Source organism: Polypterus senegalus, chromosome 6 (genome assembly GCF_016835505.1).
Source record: "Polypterus senegalus isolate Bchr_013 chromosome 6, ASM1683550v1, whole genome shotgun sequence".
NCBI lineage: Eukaryota > Metazoa > Chordata > Cladistia > Polypteriformes > Polypteridae > Polypterus > Polypterus senegalus.
Genome location: NC_053159.1, coordinates 80131511 through 80150932, shown reverse-complemented (window position 1 = coordinate 80150932; position 19422 = coordinate 80131511). Strand labels below are relative to the sequence as shown.

The 19422-nt window shown below is 38.3% G+C and overlaps 1 long non-coding RNA gene across 1 annotated transcript in view; it reads left to right on the top strand.

The window, feature by feature from the left end:
* The first annotated feature begins 358 nt into the window (after window positions 1-358).
* LOC120530566 overlaps window positions 359-19422 on the top strand; it is a 68644-nt gene continuing 49580 nt past the window's right edge. The window contains exon 1 of the long non-coding RNA XR_005633992.1: window positions 359-434. This is a non-coding gene — a long non-coding RNA (uncharacterized LOC120530566). The remainder of the gene's footprint in view (window positions 435-19422) is intronic.

Sequence of the window (19422 nt, the reverse complement as noted above, 5' to 3'; positions counted from 1 at the left end):
TTTAAAGTTTGGATACATTTCACTAAGCATGGCTGTCACTTATACATGCTGATGTCATGTGTCATGCAACACAGGGATAATATGAACAGTGATGAAAGCATCCTGGACAACAAAATAGCAATACCAATGAAAGAGCCATACTCACAGAAATCAATCAATTTCACAAAAACCATAATGCAATAATTTTACAACGATATTAATAAAATGTACAGAAAAAGAAAAAAAAAACTTTATAAATATAAAAGCACAACAGGCAGACAATTAACTAGAGCATTCCTGACACATAATATTCTCAAACCCTCTTGATTCATTTCAGGGTTATGGGAGGCTGATCCTATCCTAGCAGCATCCAAGAACAAGGAACCTGCCACATGTCATAGCCAGCCAGAGTACTGATGCTGAGGGTGCTATGGGCCAATTCCATGAGCTCATCTGTAAGTACTTTATCTCAGTTTCTTCTAAGGAATAGTTTAAAAAACTTGAATCTTTTAACTGAAGCAAAACATAGGACTATTACCAAAAACAAAATAAGGAAGGATAAGAGTAAATGAAGACATAACCATTTTCATTGGAGGAGAGGAATTTGAGCCTCCAGGGGATTCCAGAGGAATAATCAAAATGAATGTCTGTGTGACCCAGGCCAAGTTACTGTCTGTCCTGTCCCTGATATCTTACAATAAGATACAGCACATGCTAGTATGCATGATTCTGATGTAATCATGTAATGACCTATTGTTTTGTGATGCCAAGAACTTTTCAGCCCCTCTTACACTTCATCCCATGGTCCATGTAGCTGTAGCGCAAAAGTACTAAGTGAGAACCTGTCACGATGATTATCACAAATGCATTTTAGACAAATAACTAACAGATGTCTTTGCAGTTTGAAAAGCTGAGCAAGCTGCTCTAAAACAGTATACCATGTTCAAGTAATACGTTTTCAGCCTGGATTTAAATGCTGAGGCTGATGGGGAATCCTTTATAGTTGTAGGAAGTTTTTGGAGGTAGTCATTGCTCCCATAATAATGCCATTGTTTTGTGATTGTAATGTACTTTTTGCAGTGTTGTAGTTAATAAGATCTTTTAGCGTTAATGTGTTAAATTCAATGTGATTAGTATTATAACACTATTCTCCTTCTTGAACTTGTTCAAATGTTATCATTTTAAAGTATGACAACTTAACATACAATATGTAACAGATTTGTTTCCTTTTGACAAACACTGAACTGAACACTGACTGCAAAACATTGCAGATGATTGTAAAAAATAATAAAATTTATTTAATGAAAAATTTTAATAAATTTTTATAAAATATTCCGTTGCATTGCTTCTTCAGTTCCATAATATACTGCTCAAAAGAATTAAAGGAACACTTTTTAATCAGAGTATAGCATAAAGTCAATGAAACTTATGGGATATTAATCTGGTCAGTTAAGTAGCAGAGAGGGTTGTTAATCAGTTTCAGCTGCTGTGGTGTTAATGAAATTAACAACAGATGCACTAGAGTGGCAACAATGAGATGACCCCCAAAACAGGAATGGTTTAACAGGTGGAGGCCACTGACATTTTCCCTCCTCATCTTTTCTGACTGTTTCTTCACTAGTTTTGCATTTGGCTACAGTCAGTGTCACTACTGGTAGCATGAGGCGATACCTGGACCCTACAGAGGTTACACAGGTAGTCCAACTTCTCCTGGATGGCACATCAATACGTGTCATTGCCAGAAGGTTTGCTGTGTCTCCCTGCACAGTCTCAAGGGCATGGAGGAGATTCTATGAGACAAGCAGTTACTGTAGGAGAGCTGGAGAGGGCCATAGAAGGTCCATAACCCATCAGCAGGACCAGTATCTGCTCCTTTGGGCAAGGAGGAACAGGATGAGCACTGCCAGAGCCCTACAAAACGACCTCCAGCAGGCCACTGGTGTGAATGTCTCTGACCAAACAACCAGAAAGACTTCATGAGGGTGACCCAAGGGCCCCATGTCCTCTAATGGGCCCTGAGCTTACTGCCCAGCAGCATGCAGCTCGATTGGCATTCGCCATAGAATACCAGAATTGGCAGATGCACCACTGGTGCCCTGTGCTTTTTACAGATGAGAGCAGGTTCACCCTGAGAACGTGACAGAAGTGAAAGGGTATGGAGAAGCCATGGAGAACATTATGCTGCCTGTAACATCATTCAGCATGAGCAGTTTGGTAGTGGGTTAATGATTGTCTACAGGCTTGACAAAGGCACCTTGGCTGCCATTAGGTATCAGGATGAAATCCTTAGAGCCATTGTCAGACCCTATGCTGGTACAGTGGCTCCTGGTGCACGACAATTCCTGGCCTCATGTGGTGAGAGTATGCAGGCAGTTCCTGGAGGATGAAGGAATTGATCCCATTGACTGGCCACCACACTTTCCTGACCTAAATCCAATAGAACACCTCTGGGACATTATGTTTTGGTCCATCCAATGCCACCAGGTTGCACCTCAGACTGTCCAGGAGCTCAGTGATGCCCTGGTCCAGATCTGGGAGGAGATCCCCCACAACACCATCTGTCATCTCATTAGAAGCATGCACCGATGTTGTCAGGCATGTATACAAGAACACAGGGGCCATACAAAGTGCTTCGTACAATTTTGAGTTGCTGCAGTTAAATTTTGGCAAAATGGACTAGCCTGCCACATCATTTTTTCACTCTGATTTTTGGGGTGTCTTTGAATTCAGGGCTCTGTAGGTTGATCATTTTCATTTCCATCAAACGATGTGGCATCCTTTCATTCCTAACACATTACCCAGTCTATATCAGTATAGATATCCAGGAGGATTTCTTTTTCCCATTGAGATCTGATGTGTTTTCAAAGTGTTCCTTTAATTTTTTTGAGCAGTTTATTTATTACAGGTATTTTGGCAAATATTAGAGCCGCGAGTCTTTATGGGTAAAAGTCGCCAGGAATTTTACAAGATGTGCTGTCTCCTGCTTTTTGTTTTCCAATAACTGTGTTAAAAACTTGCAGACACAATGGCATGTTTGTAATCTACTTTCATGCCTAAATGTGTTGGCACATATGCTACAATCTAAACAAGATGTTTCTGCAGGATTTCTCCGTAACCTGAGGAATCCATTTTGTTTTCATAAATTTTCAGACCAAACAGTAAATACTATAAGAGTAGGTATCTTATGATAATATGTGAAGTTTTCAAAATCCTAATAGATGTAAGCCTTGGTCTTATCAAACAATTGCATTTCTTCCACCCTGTCTAAGAGTTTAACATATATCTTTTGACCTTTCCCAACAATGGCGTTCCTTTCACTATTTTCACAAATTTGTTATATAATTCTGTGATACTTTATTACTAGCTATATACGGGGTATGAAGTGGGCTGTCATACAGCAGAATGGAGTACCAGCAATTCTCATTTTTCAGCAGTTGAATATTGGCAGTGAGTGGGGCATATCAGCCTGCATCACAAATTTCCAATGTCCCCTCCTCACTCTTACCATGGAGATCGAAACACAGAGGCTCTTTGATACAATGTTACTGTTGCACTGATGCACACGAAATACCAAGGGGGACACTTTGATTGAATGTTAGTGTACTCTGAGGTACATTCCTTGTTTGAAAACATGCTATAGAAATGAAATGCTGCTCTTGTTGTTGCCCCAGCTGTTCTAAACACACCAAAGTATTGATCGAGTGTAGTTTATCTGAAACAGATAGTATATTCACTTGTGCATATCCACTTCAGGCACTGGCTATATAACATTTCCTTTTGGTGATATGATGAGCTAGAATAGTTTTGAATTTTGATGTCTTCAGTTTTTTTTTTCATTTATTTTGGAGTTTTGATATGTATTGATTTTATTTTTGTTGTCCAAATATTTATTTGGAAAATAGTTAAAGAAATTATATTTATTTCATGTAATTTTTGAATATCATCATTGACTGGTTCACCTCCATTCTGACTGTGCTGCCACAACACTGCAGACAGCTCGATTGACTGTACGTTCACAGCACATGACTTCCTCATTTCTCTACTATAAAGGCCACATTAGGAATTTTTGGGTCAGAGTTTGCAGATAAAGCTCCATGTTGCTTCATGTGGCACATACAGTGCACCCAGAAAGTATTCACAGCGCATCACTTTTTCCACATTTTGTTACGTTACAGCCTTATTCCAAAATGGATTAAATTCATTTTTATCCTCAGAATTCTACACACAACACCCCATAATGACAATGTGAAAAAAGTTTACTTGAGATTTTTGCAAATTTATTAAAAATAAAAAAAATTGAGAAAGCACATGTACATAAGTATTCACAGCCTTTTCCATGAAGCTCAAAATTGAGCTTGGGTGCATCCTGTTTCCCCTGATCATCCTTGAGATGTTTCTGCACTTAATTCAGTTGATTCGACATGATTTGGAAAGGCACACACCTGTCTATATAAGGTCCCACAGTTGACAGTTCATGTCAGAGCACAAACCAAGCATGAAGTGAAAGGATTTGTCTGTAGACCTCCGAGACAGGATTGTCTCGAGGCACAAAGCTGGGAAGGTTACAGAAAAATTAATACACAAAAATTTCTGCTGCTTTGAAGGTCTCAATGAGCACTGTGGCCTCCATCATCCGTAAGTGGAAGAAGTTCGAAATGACCAGGACTCTTCCTAGAGCTGGCCGGCCATCTAAACTGAGTGATCGGGGGAGAAGGGCCTTAGTCAGGGAGGTGACCAAGAACCCGATGGTCACTTTGTCAGAGCTCCAGAGGTCCTCTGTGGAGAGAGGAGAAACTTCCAGAAGGACAACCATCTCTGCAACAATCCGGCCTGTATGGTATAGTGACCAGACGGAAGCCACTCCTTAGTAAAAGGCACATGGCAGCCCGCCTGGAGTTTTTCAAAAGGCACCTGAAGGACTCTCAGATCATAAGAAACAAATTTTTCTCGTCTGATGAGACAAAGATTGAACTCTTTGGTGTGAATGCCAGGCGTCACCTTTGGAAGAAACCAGACACCGCTCATCACCAGGCCAATACCATCCCTACAGTGAAGCATGGAGGTGGCAGCATCATGCTGTGGGGATGTTTTTCAGCGGCAGAAACTGGGAGACTAGTCAGGATAAAGCGAAAGATGACTGCAGCAATGTACAGAGACATCCTGGATGAAAACTTGCTTCAGAGCGCTCTTGACCTCAAGTTCTTGGGTGGCCCAGCCAGAGCCCAGACTTGAATCCAATTGAACACCTCTGGAGAGATCTTAAAATGGCTGTGCACCGAGGCTTCCCATCCAACCTGATGGAGCTTGAGAGGTGCTGCAAAGAGAAATGGGTGAAACTGGTCAAGGAGAGGTGTGCCAAGCTTGTGGCATCATATTCAAAAAGACTTGAGGTTGTAATTGCTGCCAAAGGTGCATCGACAAAGTATTGAGCAAAGGCTGTGAATACTTATGTGCATGTGATTTCTCAGGTTTTTTATTTTAATAAATTTGCAAAAACCTCAAGTAAACTTTTTTCACATTGTCATCATGGGGTGTTGTGTGTAGAATTCTGAAGAAAAAAAGTTATTTAATCCATTTTGGAGTAAGGCTGTAACATAACAAAATGTGGAAAAAGTGATGCGCTGTCAATACTTTCTGGATGCACTGTACTTCTCCAGTTATTGAATTAGAGATTTGCCTCTCAACAGCAAATTAATGTGCAGTTTGTAGTTTTTTTGAGATTAATTTTTTGGTTTAGTCTTTTAGCTTCTAAAACAGCTATGTACCACTTTCCATCTGTATCCCGTCTCACTACATCAGTGTACTACAAGTTAGCCCTATTTTTGCATATACAAAATGATTTTGAAGGATTGATTGTTTATGCAGATACACAGTTATTTCGGTTTTTGTCTTTTCTTTAAAATAATGATACAGATAATCTTTGAATGCTCCTTTCCTTTAATTAGTTTTTTGTTAATCTTCAAAAGATTTTATAGACCCTAACATACAAGTGAGCATTTTCATAGCTGGTCTGGTGCATTGTTATTACATTTCTTTGTTTTGCTAACACCTTATTTTAAGCACTGCAGAAACACATCAATTACTCAAACATTGCTTTGTAACAAGACCTAAATAAAGGCTTCTTTTGGTCTTAATAACACTTAGAAAGAATCAGCAAATTGGAAATTTGTCTTTGTGCAGTGTGACATATTCAAACTTGTGATACACTAGTAAAATGAATTGTAAATAGGACATATTTATAAGTTTTATACTGATGTACACACTATCAAGAGAGGTATGTCTCTTTTAAGCTACCTCTGACCATTCCAAAGTTCAGTTATTTTAGTAGACCACATTGCAGAGATGAAGGTATTGTGCTTTATAACTTCTCCCCACTTCCCTTCTACATATATAACATCAGGCAATTGTATAGAGTAAAAGACAAGCAGGAGTTAATTCACAACTTTAAATAATGTATTATTCATAATATTCATAAAATAATAACAATATGCAAAGTACATTTGAATATTGGCAACCACACAACCTGATAAATGCTGATGTGTAGTTTCAGGAGGCACACAGACTTGTTAGTTACTTAAAATGTCTCTAGTTAAGTCATCATTTTTATCCAGTTTTCTTCAGAACAGGCCACATGCCGGTCTCAATATGGCTGCCAAGCTGTGCTTCTCAATGTGGTCTTCTTTTCAGTCCATGGTGTGTGAGATGCTCCTTCATCATGATGGCGTGTGAGAGAGAGGGAGGGATAAATCAACCTAATTGATTCTTTGTAAAGCTCTTACGCCAATAGGGCATCTAGGTATAGAACGGCCTCTGATTCATACCAATCCCAAACAGCCATACTTCAGACCAACAGGGGCACTCAATACCTTTCACGCCTGCCCCCAAAACCATTTGTTGAGCTGATACTTGCCAGCTAGGTAGTCTGCCTTTCCTGAGGGGGTTAACTGAAAGAGTCCTGTTGAGAATCACTTGCTAAACTGGTTTTAGGCACTTCCCCCAACCTTGTCATAAAATTCACTATTATGGTTAGTTAAACATCAAACCATTGCTGTTCTTATCAATGATATAACACTAATATTACATTGCTTTGTCTAAGTTACAAATAAAGGCATACAAATATTTATCATCTTATATTAAAATTTCACACAGCAGTGAAGAATGAAAAACTTCATGTGAAACTGGATTTTCAACAAAACTCAGTGTTTCATTTTGCAAAGAAAACACACAAAGCAAATGGCATTTCACTTCCACTGAAATTTGTGCTAAGGACACATGAAGAAAAGTGTTTAGTGCCTGCCTAAAAGTGCTCCCTGCACTAATTCTGTATGTGTCTGTCATTTAGTAGTTACAGATCTTTAGTGACTCTTTTCTCGTCACATCTAGACATTTTGTTGAGCCATCAGACCTGTTTTGTAATTGTTGTGGTAGTACACTGCCCTGTTTGCCAGTTATGATGACAAGCCAGATGATCATAATCCTAAAGATGCATCATAGAAAGAAATTAAACTGGATGGTCAGCAACATTCAGCGTGTAGATGTCCTACATTTCCTCTGCAGGAATCAAGAAACAGGAAAGGTAATGACAAGGAGTGTGTTTTGGTGTCATTGTGTAATAAATAAATAGCATCCCATATTTTAAAAAAAAAATGCACTGTGCCTCTGCGATGTGTACAAGAGGTTTTAAAAAAAGTGATTTAACTGGTGTGCTGCAAATTTCCTGTGTTATTCAGCAATGGATAAAAAAAAAAAAAAAAAACAGGAAAAAACAGAATTGTGAACAACGCTGTAAGAGCAGTTGTCCTTGTTTTCCAATATAAAAAAAACTTACAAAACCCCAAAAAATTCTTATTAGTGACTTTTTCATTTTGCAATTTTAAAAATTAGTTGCAAAGAATTGATTTTCGTGTCAAAATTGTAAGCAAAACAAAATTTGGCTGTTTCATTCATCACTAGTTATAACCAACTATGGATCTTCCAGAGTTTGATTTCATCCAGGAATGCTGTTCTCTGGAGTTTTCATTTTTCTCTCCTGTTTTGTCAGTGGATCATATTTAAATCATGCTTACGGATGTTATATTCTCATGATTTGTTTATATTAGCCATTGAAACTGGCAAGTGTTAACATGAGTTTAAAGTAAGTTTTATTTTGATAGATACAAATATAGCATGACTTACTGTTACTGCTTTATAGTTTTTAATACATACATTGTGTTTGAACATATAAAGAATCTATACTAATAAAAGGCAAAGCCCTCACTCACTCACTCATCACTAATTCTCCAACTTCCCGTGTAGGTGGAAGGCTGAAATTTGGCAGGCTCATTCCTTGCAGCTTACTTACAAAAGTTAGGCAGGTTTCATTTCGAAATTCTACGCGTAACGTTCATAACTGGAACCTATTTTCGACCATATACTGTATACGGCCATAGCCTGCAGGTCGATCACCGTGTGAGGCGGAGTTACATCCTGTGTCATCACGCCTCCCACGTAATTGAGTGCCTGCCCATATAACGTCAATATTCGCGTGTGAAGGACTGTGCTTATGCAAACGACCTTCGATGCATGTACTCCGAGCGGCTCACGTGAACTGACTGCGAACACAATACGCATACAAGCATATTCATAAGTGCAGCTACTGTGGAAACAAAGCACACAGTGGAAAAAGTCAAAGTCCAGCTAAAGGAAGACAGTGTAAAAAAACCCATGCATGCAGTGTGTGATGTCTCAGATAAGAGTACCGATTTGGGTAGTGAACACTTCGATGAATGAAACCTGATATCTTTACAACGGTTGACAAACACGGAATGTAACTTGAACACAACACATCCTCCAAATTGTCTTTTTCATAACTTCTTTAACACAGTACGTCTCCGCTACAAAGAGCGGGTATTTTGCTATATATATACACACACACACGCATATATATATATATATATATATATATACATACACATACACATATGTAGTTTTACTGTCAAATAATGCAAAGAGTACGTGACACGTACCTAATTCTGGGCTCATCAGGCGTACACACTCACTGCACCCCCTCTCGGGAATCGAACCCAAGAAAGTCAGAGACAAATCCTCTTACGTTGCGCCATAGCATGTGGTTAATTACATTCAATGCATTCGTAGTCTGAATCACAATCTGATTGTATGGTGTGTACGCCTACTGCAGAAACAAAGCACACGGTGGAAAAAGTCAATGTCCAGCTAAAGGAAGACAGTGTAAAAAAAACCCATGCATGCAGTGTGTGATGTCTCAGACAAGAGTACCGATTTGGGTTGTGAACACTTCGATGAATGAAACCTGTTATCTTTACAATGGTTGACAAACACGGAATGTAACTTGAACACAACACATCCTCCAAATACGAACCTAATTGAAAGAAATAATGATAATCAAATCCTTGATGACAGCAACACTCATAACGGTCACAAAATAATTACATTTACAGTCATGTTACGTTATTTTTAAAATGTTCCCTTTTCTTTTTCATAACTTCTTTAACACACTACTTCTCCGCTGCAAATCGCGGGTATTTTGCTATATATATATATATACACACACACACATACATATATGGTTTTATTGTCAAATAATGCAAACAGTACGCGACACGTGTTTCGCGGTGATTCTGGGCTCATCGGGCATACACACTCACTGCATCCTCTCTTACATTGAGGCACGGCGAGTGATTCATTTATTTGACGGTGTGTAGATCGGGGTAATTACATTCAATGCATTTGTGGTCTGAATCACAATCTGAATGTATGGTGTGTACGCCTGATGAGCCCAGAATCAGGGCAAAATACGTGTCGCGTACTCTTTGCATTATTTGACAGTAAAACTATTTCAACCATTCTATGATCTGCTTCTCGCAACTGAAAGAGGGCACCTTGGCAGATGTTAGCCGACTTGCTGACCAACCACAAGCATTACCAGGTAGGTAACCACCCATACAATCACATTGTGATTCAGACTACGAATGCATTGAATGTAATTACCCCGGTCTACATACTGTCAGATAAACGAACCACACACCATTGCGCAACGTAAGAGGATTCGCCTCTGACGTTCCGAGGTTCGATTAAAGAGAGGGGATATAGTGAGTGTGCACACCTGATGAGCCCAGAATTAGGGCGAAACACGTGTCGCGTACTCTTTGCATTATTTGACAGTACAGTGAACCCTCATTTATCACAGTTAATCCGTTCCAGACTCTACCGTGATAAATGAATTTTCGTGAAGTAGGATTCTTTATTTATAAATCGAATATTTTCAGTTAGATTATAGAAAATAATATAGATAGTTCACGACCTTCTAAATACGTTTTTTTAACATTATTAGAGCCCTCTAGACACGAAATAACACCCTTTAGTCACCATTACACTCGTATTACCCAATATATTAGACAAAATAAGAGAACATAAGACATATTAGACGTTACAAATATATTATTACTAAGCTCACCTGCCTTTTAAGGCGACCGACTTTTATCCTCAATTTTTGTGCGCTCCATGTGTACATCAGGCATGTAAGTGTAGGGAATGAGAACATTAAAGTGCCCATTAATAACATCTCCCGAAAACCTACGTTTTTTTATCGCCTCGAGTGCCTGTCCAAAGTGGTACAATGTCAGCCCAAATCTGTACCGCTAAAGACGGAGTTTCATGCACTAAATAAGCTATAGATGAGAATAAGCAAGCACCATTTCCCCTAATATTTACTACGCGTTGAGGCATTTGTACTCCATCAACATTAATTATTTCCAGAGACATAACTTTGTCTATTTTTCCAGCACATCGCGCACAAAAGCAAGGGAACGATGGGAGCACCAGAACTCTGCTCACATTGCGTAACTTCGTACCGCAAGCCGCAAGTAGTAAGTCTGTGATAAGTGGAATACCGCTACGCTTTGCACTCACAGGAAGGAAGGACAATCCTGACCACTTTTATATAGTAGATTATTGTACTGTACATTTAATTACACACACACACAGTTCTTACACACAGCCACTAACCTATGAAGGCACAACCTCAGTAGGAGAGTCTTAGTCAGGTGGTGCAGTATCCAGCAGGTGCGTTGTTATCTTTTTCTGCTGAAGGAGTACTAGGAGTAGGCAGTGGGTGTCTGTGTGCACAGCTGAAGAACATCTTGATAGGCAGTTGCTGGCGCTGTCTTTTCATATGCGTGAGGAGGCTTTTGTAGGGTATTGCCATCTTTGATCATATCCAAGAGTTTCACCTTCTCCTGGATAGTAAGCATCTTCCTCGGGTGCTTAGTTTTATTGTCAGAAGGCTTAGAAAAAGCAGCACGTTTTGGAGCCATCGTGGGGCTTAGATAAAAGTTCTCAGAAAGCACATGCGTAGTGACGTAAGCGTGTATGAGAAAAAATCGCGATAAAGTGAAGCCGCGAAAGTCGAAGCGTGATATAGCGAGGGATCACTGTAAAACTATTTCAACCATTCTATGATCTGCTTCTCGCAACTGCATTGAATATACATACATACATACATACATATGTATGTCTGTATGTATATATGTATGTGTATATATATATATGTATATATGTATGTGTGTATGTATGTATGTATATATATATATATATGTAGATATGTATATATATGTCTATATATATGTGTAGATATGTATATGTATATACTGTATGTATGTGTTGTGGAACCAACCCGGACACAGACAGGCGGACATGTTGTTTTTCAACCACCACACGTTTATTTACACTATTTACAGGCAATAAACTGGTCACCAAGACCCCAGCCAATGGTCACTAAGACCCAGTTCAGTGCACAATACCCCAATACAAAGCCCTGGCCACAAATGCCTTTCTTCAGGCCGCCTCCACGCCTCCACACCTCCTCTGTGCTTCGTCCTTCCACCTCCCGACTCCAGCCCTGAATGAATGGAGACGGCCCCTTTTATATGGTTCCCGGATGAGCACCAGGTGTTCCCGGCATTCCTCCCTTGGCCACGCCACAGCGTGGCGGAGGTGCCGGCTGTCCTCCCGGCAGCTCCCCGGGTGTCTCCCAAAGTCTTCCCCCCAGCACTTCCTGGTGTGGCGGAAGTGCTGGGGCAACAGGTCCCCAAGGCATTGGGTCGCCGCCTGGCGGTGACCACGGGCCCCTACTGGGTGGAGCTTCCATGCCCTGTACCCGTGGCCCCCAAAGCAACCAGGAAGGCAGCCCCCACGTGGTCCCAGATGGACGCATGCCCACTTCCGGCCTTACAAGGCATCCCGGCCGGGTCATCGCCCCTGGCATCCACGACAGTGTATATATATGTGTATATGTACATATGTAGATATGTATGTATATGTATATATATATTTATATATGTGTTTGTGTGTATATATATATATATATATATATATATATATATATATATATATATATATATATATGACAGCAACACTCATAACAGTGACAAAACAATTACAGTGACAATCATGTTACGTTATTTTTAAAATGTTTCTTTTTCTTTACTTCTTTAACACACTACTTCTCCGCTGCGAAGCACGGGTATTTTGCTAGTGCTATAATAAATTTGAATTGAACTAGTGGATTGTCTCAAAGATAGCTGTGTTTAACCTTAATTAATTTGAAAAACCTCAATTTCACTTTCTGTATGTGTTCGAGAAATCGCAGAATATAGTTTCTTGCACCAGAGCATTATGCTCTGTGATGTGATACGCTAACGAAGGTCAAAACCTAGGAATCACTTTTTACTTTGAAGTTATGTCATTTTTGTGTTGTTCACTCAAAAAAATTACAAGTTTGAAAATTGTGTACATTTATATGTTAAATATTTGCACATTAGTACATGTAAAATTGATTGAACTACAAATATTGGCACTGAATTATAGCATACTATAAACCAGTTTTTCCAACTACATTTAATAATGCAAAATTCGCATAAAAATGAATTCTGTTCCCCTAAAAGAATTACTTTTTCTATTCCAGGATACAAAATATTATTTATGCTCTATAGGGTTTTCTTCGTCTTTTCTTAAGTTTTCAATCCTTTAAGTTGACTTTTTTAGATTCATAAGGAAAAGTCAAAAGAAGTAGAATTTCCACAGTTCCTGGCTGACCAAAAGGTGACTGCGATATGCAATTATCAAGTTACAAAAGTTAAAAACTGTAAAATTAAAATGATACCATAGTGCAGCATTTGGGTCTTTCTTTCACCAGAAATAAAATGTAGACAAGTATCACCATTTGGATATTTTGCTAATACTGTTGAAATTAAGCCAATGCTTGATTCCAATCTGATTTTTAAAAGTTTAATGTACAGCATGTATTTAATTAGAGACTACTGAAATACAAAATGTCTCCTCATTGAAAAAACTGGTTGAACTCCAATAAAAATATTTCATTATAGTGCTTTGTTTTCTTTCTTCTAAGGGTAAATGTATCAGCTTTCACCGCAGAATTAGCTTTGCATGAGTAGATAATGAATGACTTACCATGTGTTTGACTGAACTACAGTTTTTCTTTATACCAAAAAAAGAGAAAAAAAGTATGATTATGGACATAATTTGTAAACTACAAAATTTAAATGGATTAAGAAAAACAAATTGAACAATCACAAACATATTTCTGCTGCAAATCAATTGTAAACATTTCTTGAAATAAGCTTCAAACTTTATTCAAAAACACCAGACGCATAAATAATACACTCTAATATGAACAGGAGGCTATATTTATGCAGCATTTATTTCATAATTTACTGTGATATAAACCAAAACATGACTAATAGTGATGTAGATAAATAAATAAATAGATAGATGGCTAAGCACACAGAGAGTGTTATAATTTTCAGTTATTGAAAATTTTTATCACTATATTATATTATAGCATACAATTTTTCAGTTTTAAGACAATTGTACAGATGATAGTTTGATGAAAAATTCATGTTAGCTTTAGAAATAAATCAGCTCAAAGCATCAATCTGTCCATTTCAGCCTGTACTTTTTCCTAAGGAAGCTAAGACATGTAGTTTTAAATGTTTAATGATCCTGTTCCCAAAAATCATTGAAAATACCAAAAATAACACATGAGATTAGTCTACAAACACACATAAATAGCACCAAAAGTAAAAATGTAACAAAATATTTAAATTATCAAAAACAAAGTTGGCAAAAGAAAAGTTGTAATTTTAAATTATGTTACAGGCACTCTGCCAACTGCATTAAGGACATTGAGGGAGTAAATCGTTGAAGAAGATAATATCTTAAAAGATGGTGATGGAAAACACAAACAGTGTAATACTATAAAACTGGTGAATTTCAACAGACCTTACAGAGAGTGCTCCTCATATACTGTATAAATGGAAACATATAGCATAAGTCCAGGGACTGGAAGACTGCACTCCATACACTGTGGTCCGTCAGCACTGATTTAAACAATCCAGCAGGGCACAATTCTGGAGGGTCCACTGCTGTTGTTTTAGAAGGCCAATAAAAACAAATGATCGCAAAACTTGTCTGTTCCATCTTGGACTGTACGACAAGTTCATGCCTGCTTAGATAAAGATATGTAACAATAGTCCCCATGTGACTGTCTTTATCTCTGAACAATGAAATACAAAATTGTGACTTGGCTATGAAAGTTGGCCATGATTACTTTCTTTGAGTATTTGGAGAATGACTCTAAGTAAGGCGCAGTGGCAGCACTGCTGTCTCATAGTAAGGAGGCCTGGGTTTGCGTCCCGGGTCCTGCCTGTGTGGCGCATGCATGTTCTGCCTGTGTCAGATTAGGTGAATAGGGGACAGTAAACGGACCCTTGTCTGTGGTTGGTGTGTATGTGTTTTCACCCTGCAATAGACTGCTGCCCTAACCAAGGTATTGTCCCTGCCTTACGCACCAGTTTAGCTGGGATAGGCTCCAGCACCCCCATGACCCTGTTCAGGAATAATCAGGTGAGACGATGACATGACATGACTCTAAGTAAGTTTGCTTAAGTGAATAGTGTAGCTTGTCCAGTCTAATGCATTGTCTAGAAGAGTGTTTCCCAACTGCCAATTGAAACTCTATGGCGATCAGACCCACTCTTTAATAAACAGTATATATGTTAATGTTCGAGCCACAAATTTGTTGTGGGGAGGAAAAAAATAAATGCAGAACATTTTATAGTACTTCATAAACTGGAATTCATTTCTCTGAAACAGTAAAATAATTTGGAACAAAAGAATGATAAATTTTAAATTTAATATAATTGAGTCTAATTATTTGTGAATTTTAATTCCAAGTTTTGATAACTTATTGTCTTGATTCTACTTTAGTTTTTGGTAGTCTTTAATAGTTACTTTTGTCAATAAAGGTTATGTAATTAATAATGTAATTATTAGGTGATTTAAAGTATGTTAGAAATAGGATGGGATAGAAAAAGGAACTGTCTCACTCCACTAAACATTTGTACACTCCAAATCTACTAAGAAGAACAGCCAAATCTGTGGATTAGTAATGAACAATATGAATGTGATATCTTCTGTTAAGTAATGAAAATGTAGTTAAAGGAGCCAGGAAAGAAGTTTTCCACAGGCCTCTGCCTTCTTCTGTAATAAACAGGTTGACCTCTTAATTTTTGGTACTAACAACTTTAACTGTTAGAAAGCCTCAATTGAAGATGGCATGGTGATGGTGTTAAATGTGAATTTAGGTCTTACTAATTGGGATGAGTGGATATTCTTTTTTTAAATGAGGCGATAAATGGTTGGATTTATTTAGCTACAGTACCACATTTCCATGAATTGCTTATTTTTTTCTTTGCTAATTGTAACTGAATTTGCAGTACATAGAAAGATCTATATTTCTTTAAAGGCTGTTACATTAAACTGGACATGTAATTCTGTGCAGGTCTCAGGGGGCCATGTCTGCCCTATCAGGACTGCTAGTCTAATCCATTAATCATTTTTTTTAATGAAAAACATACTCTTTTGAATTTAAAAATGAATGTTAAAAATACAAGTGTACTTACAAATGCTTGTGAATGCCCAAAGAATTGAATAGGAAATTTTTCTTGATTGAAACTTACCCAGATGGATTATTTCTTGCAATATGAATTCATTGTTACATTAGGTGTAAGCTTGTGTTCACAATAAAGTTATTTAATATAGTCATTGAATAATACATAGCTGAGCAAAAAGAATTCAAAAAGACCTGAAGAAGCTTCAGATCTGGGCAAACACTTGGAAAATGCAGTTTAATGTAGAAAAATGCAAAGTGCTACATGTGGGCAAAAGTATCATCTATACTAATAAAAGGCAAAGCCCTCACTCACTCACTGACTCACTCACTCACTGACTCATCACTAATTCTCCAACTTCCCGTGTGGGTGGAAGGCTGAAATTTGGCAGGTTCATTCCTTACAGATTCCTTACAAAAGTTGGGCAGGTTTTATATCGAAATTCTACGCGTAATGGCCATAACTGGAAGCAGTTTTTCTCCATTTACTGTAATGGAGATGAGCTTCAACGCCGTGGGGGCGGAGTTTCGTGTGACATCATCACGCCTCCCACGTAATCACGCAGTACATAGAAAACCAGGAAGACCTCAAAAAAGCGCTGAAGAAAACATGCATTATATAATTGAGAAGGCAGCGAAACAATAAGAAGTGAGCGAGTGACATATACAACCATATTCATGAGTTCTGCTACTTCGGAAACAAAGCACGATGTAAACCTACACTTTAAATTAAGTTCATAGACAGGCTGCCGCTGGCGTTTGTAATTTAGTGCCTGCCCATATAAGGCCGTCCGTCAGCGCAATCCAATAGCAAACTGCCACGGGTAAATATTCACGGGTGAAGGACTGTGCTTATGGAGAGGAAGATGAGATGGTCAGGGTGGTGTTTGACACAAACTCAGCGAAACTGCGAGAGAAAGTTTTAAGTGCCAGGACTAAGGTAACATTAAATACAGCTATGGACATAGCACGAGATGGCACCAGCACAGCTGGGAACCTTCGATGCATGTACACCGAGTGGCTCACGGAACTGACGAGTGCACAGATAAAAGCAACAGTTCCAAAAGCGCTGAACAAAACCAATTACACAATTGAAAAGGCAGCAAAAATATGAAGCGCCTGATAAGCATATTCATAAATCCAGCTACGCGGAAACAAAGCACACGGTGGAAAAGTCAATGTCCCGCTAAAGGAAGACAGTGTAAAAACCCGTGCATGCAGTGTGTCAGGTCTCAGATAAAGAAGAAGACGAGCTGTTTATTGATGCAGTAAGAAACGAATCGATGAATGAAACCTGTCATCTTTACAATGATTGACAAACATGGAATGTAACTTGAACACAACACATCCTACAAATACGAACCTGATTGAAAGAAATAATGATAATCAAATCCTTGATGACAGCAACACTCAGTAACACTCACAAAACAAATACTGTATATTGACAGTCATGTTACGTTATTTTTAAAATGTTCCCTTTTCTTTTCTAGCTTTTTAACACACTACTTCTCGCTATGATACGCAGGTACATATATATGTATATATATATCCCAATCTACATACTCGAATAATGGATACTTTATTCGCCATCAATGATTGTTTTGGTAAAGCCATACTCAGTGTATTCATTAGATGAACGGTAAAAAAATAAGAGCGAGGGAGGATGACTCATTGAGGCATGCAGGCTGTAGTGCGTCAACTCTATCTGAATTGCGCGATCACATTTGAAAAATATATCTTTTCAAGTTCTATTTAGTCCATATGTGTCAAACTCAAGGGCGCGGCCACATCCGCCCGGCGTGTAATTATATCCGGCCCGCGAGATCATTTTATATACTGTATTATTGTTATTAATGTCCCAGGTATATGAAGCGCTGGTAACACAATAAACTACAGATCCCATAATGCAGCGCTTCAGCTGCCTTGCCGAACACTTACCGCGTTAATCAAGTCTACCTTATGATGCTGCAAGTTATTGAAGCTAGAGTTATTGCGCACTGAGTTTGCACGGCGCTTTGGTGACTTTGAAGAACAAAAAAAGTCCATCTACATGCGGCTCGAACCTTGTGCATGTTTGGTAGCACATATCTGTGTGAGAAGCTCTTCTCAGTGATAAAGACTAACAAAACAGCACACAGGAGTCGCCTCACTGATGAGCACCTGCAATCCATCCTGAGAATCTCCACAACACAGAACCTCACACCAAACAGAAACGAACTTGTGGCCAAAAAAAGATGCTAGGCGTCCAGCTCTAAAATGACATATGAGCAAAGACAACTTAATGATTTGATTTGTTATTGCACGTAAGAGCGGGAGTCAACCGTTTTAACAAACAGCGTATTGCACTGAAACGAAATAGCTGTGTGTGTATATATGTAGATATGTATGTATATGTATATATATGTTTATATATGTGTGTGTGTATGTATGTATATATATATATATATATGTGTGTGTGTATATTATATATATATTTGTATATATATATATATATATATATATATATATATATATATATATATATATATATATGACAACAACACTCATCACTCACAACAGTGACAAAACAATTACATTGACAATCAGGTTACGTTATTTTCAAAATGTTTCCTTTTCTTTTTCATTGCTTCTTTAACACACTACTTCTCCGCTGCGAAGCGCGGGTATTTTGCTAGTCAATTATAAATGAAAGAGAAAGATGGGAGAATCTGTCAAGCAGGACGCTACCTCTGAAAAGGATTTGGGGTATATGGTGACACAACATTTTCATTGACTAAGCGATGTATGAAAGTTATTAATTAAAATCTTCAGTTATATCATAAAAACTGTTGAATATAAGTCAAGGAATGTTATTCTCAAACTGTATAATACACTAGTAAGACCGCATCTGGGGACTCATGCATAATGCCGTGCGTAGAATTCACACTAAAACATAAGGCGTAAGGACAACTGCGGAAATGTGCGTACACACCAAAAAAATCCAGATGCATAAATCTGTGTGTTCACCAACTTCCACGTTCTTCCGCTTCATAAATCCCAGTCAGTGTGAAAAGTAACGCACGTGCATGCGCCTGTTGCCACTCCCCAAACTCCTCCCAGAATTACACCTCTTTGAATATGCAAATCAATATAAATAGCCCTTAAACTCAGCATTCTGTGAAAAGGCAATGGGAAAAGCACGGGGGAAATAGAAGAATTTCAGCGAATACCAAGTGGAGGCAAGGAAAAACGTACTATTTGTTGGTTTATACAGCTTAGAACGCCAATTCTTCAAATCTTTTAAGGAACATTGAAATATGTTTGTAGTACATGTTTAATGATTCCATCCTTTCAGTGTCGCACCAGCCCCAGCAATACAGCGCAAGGCAGAAACAATGCATGAACGGAGCGTCAGCTCCTTGCTAGCACTGAGACACTGTGTCCTCACGTTTAATTATTAACAATATAGATTATTT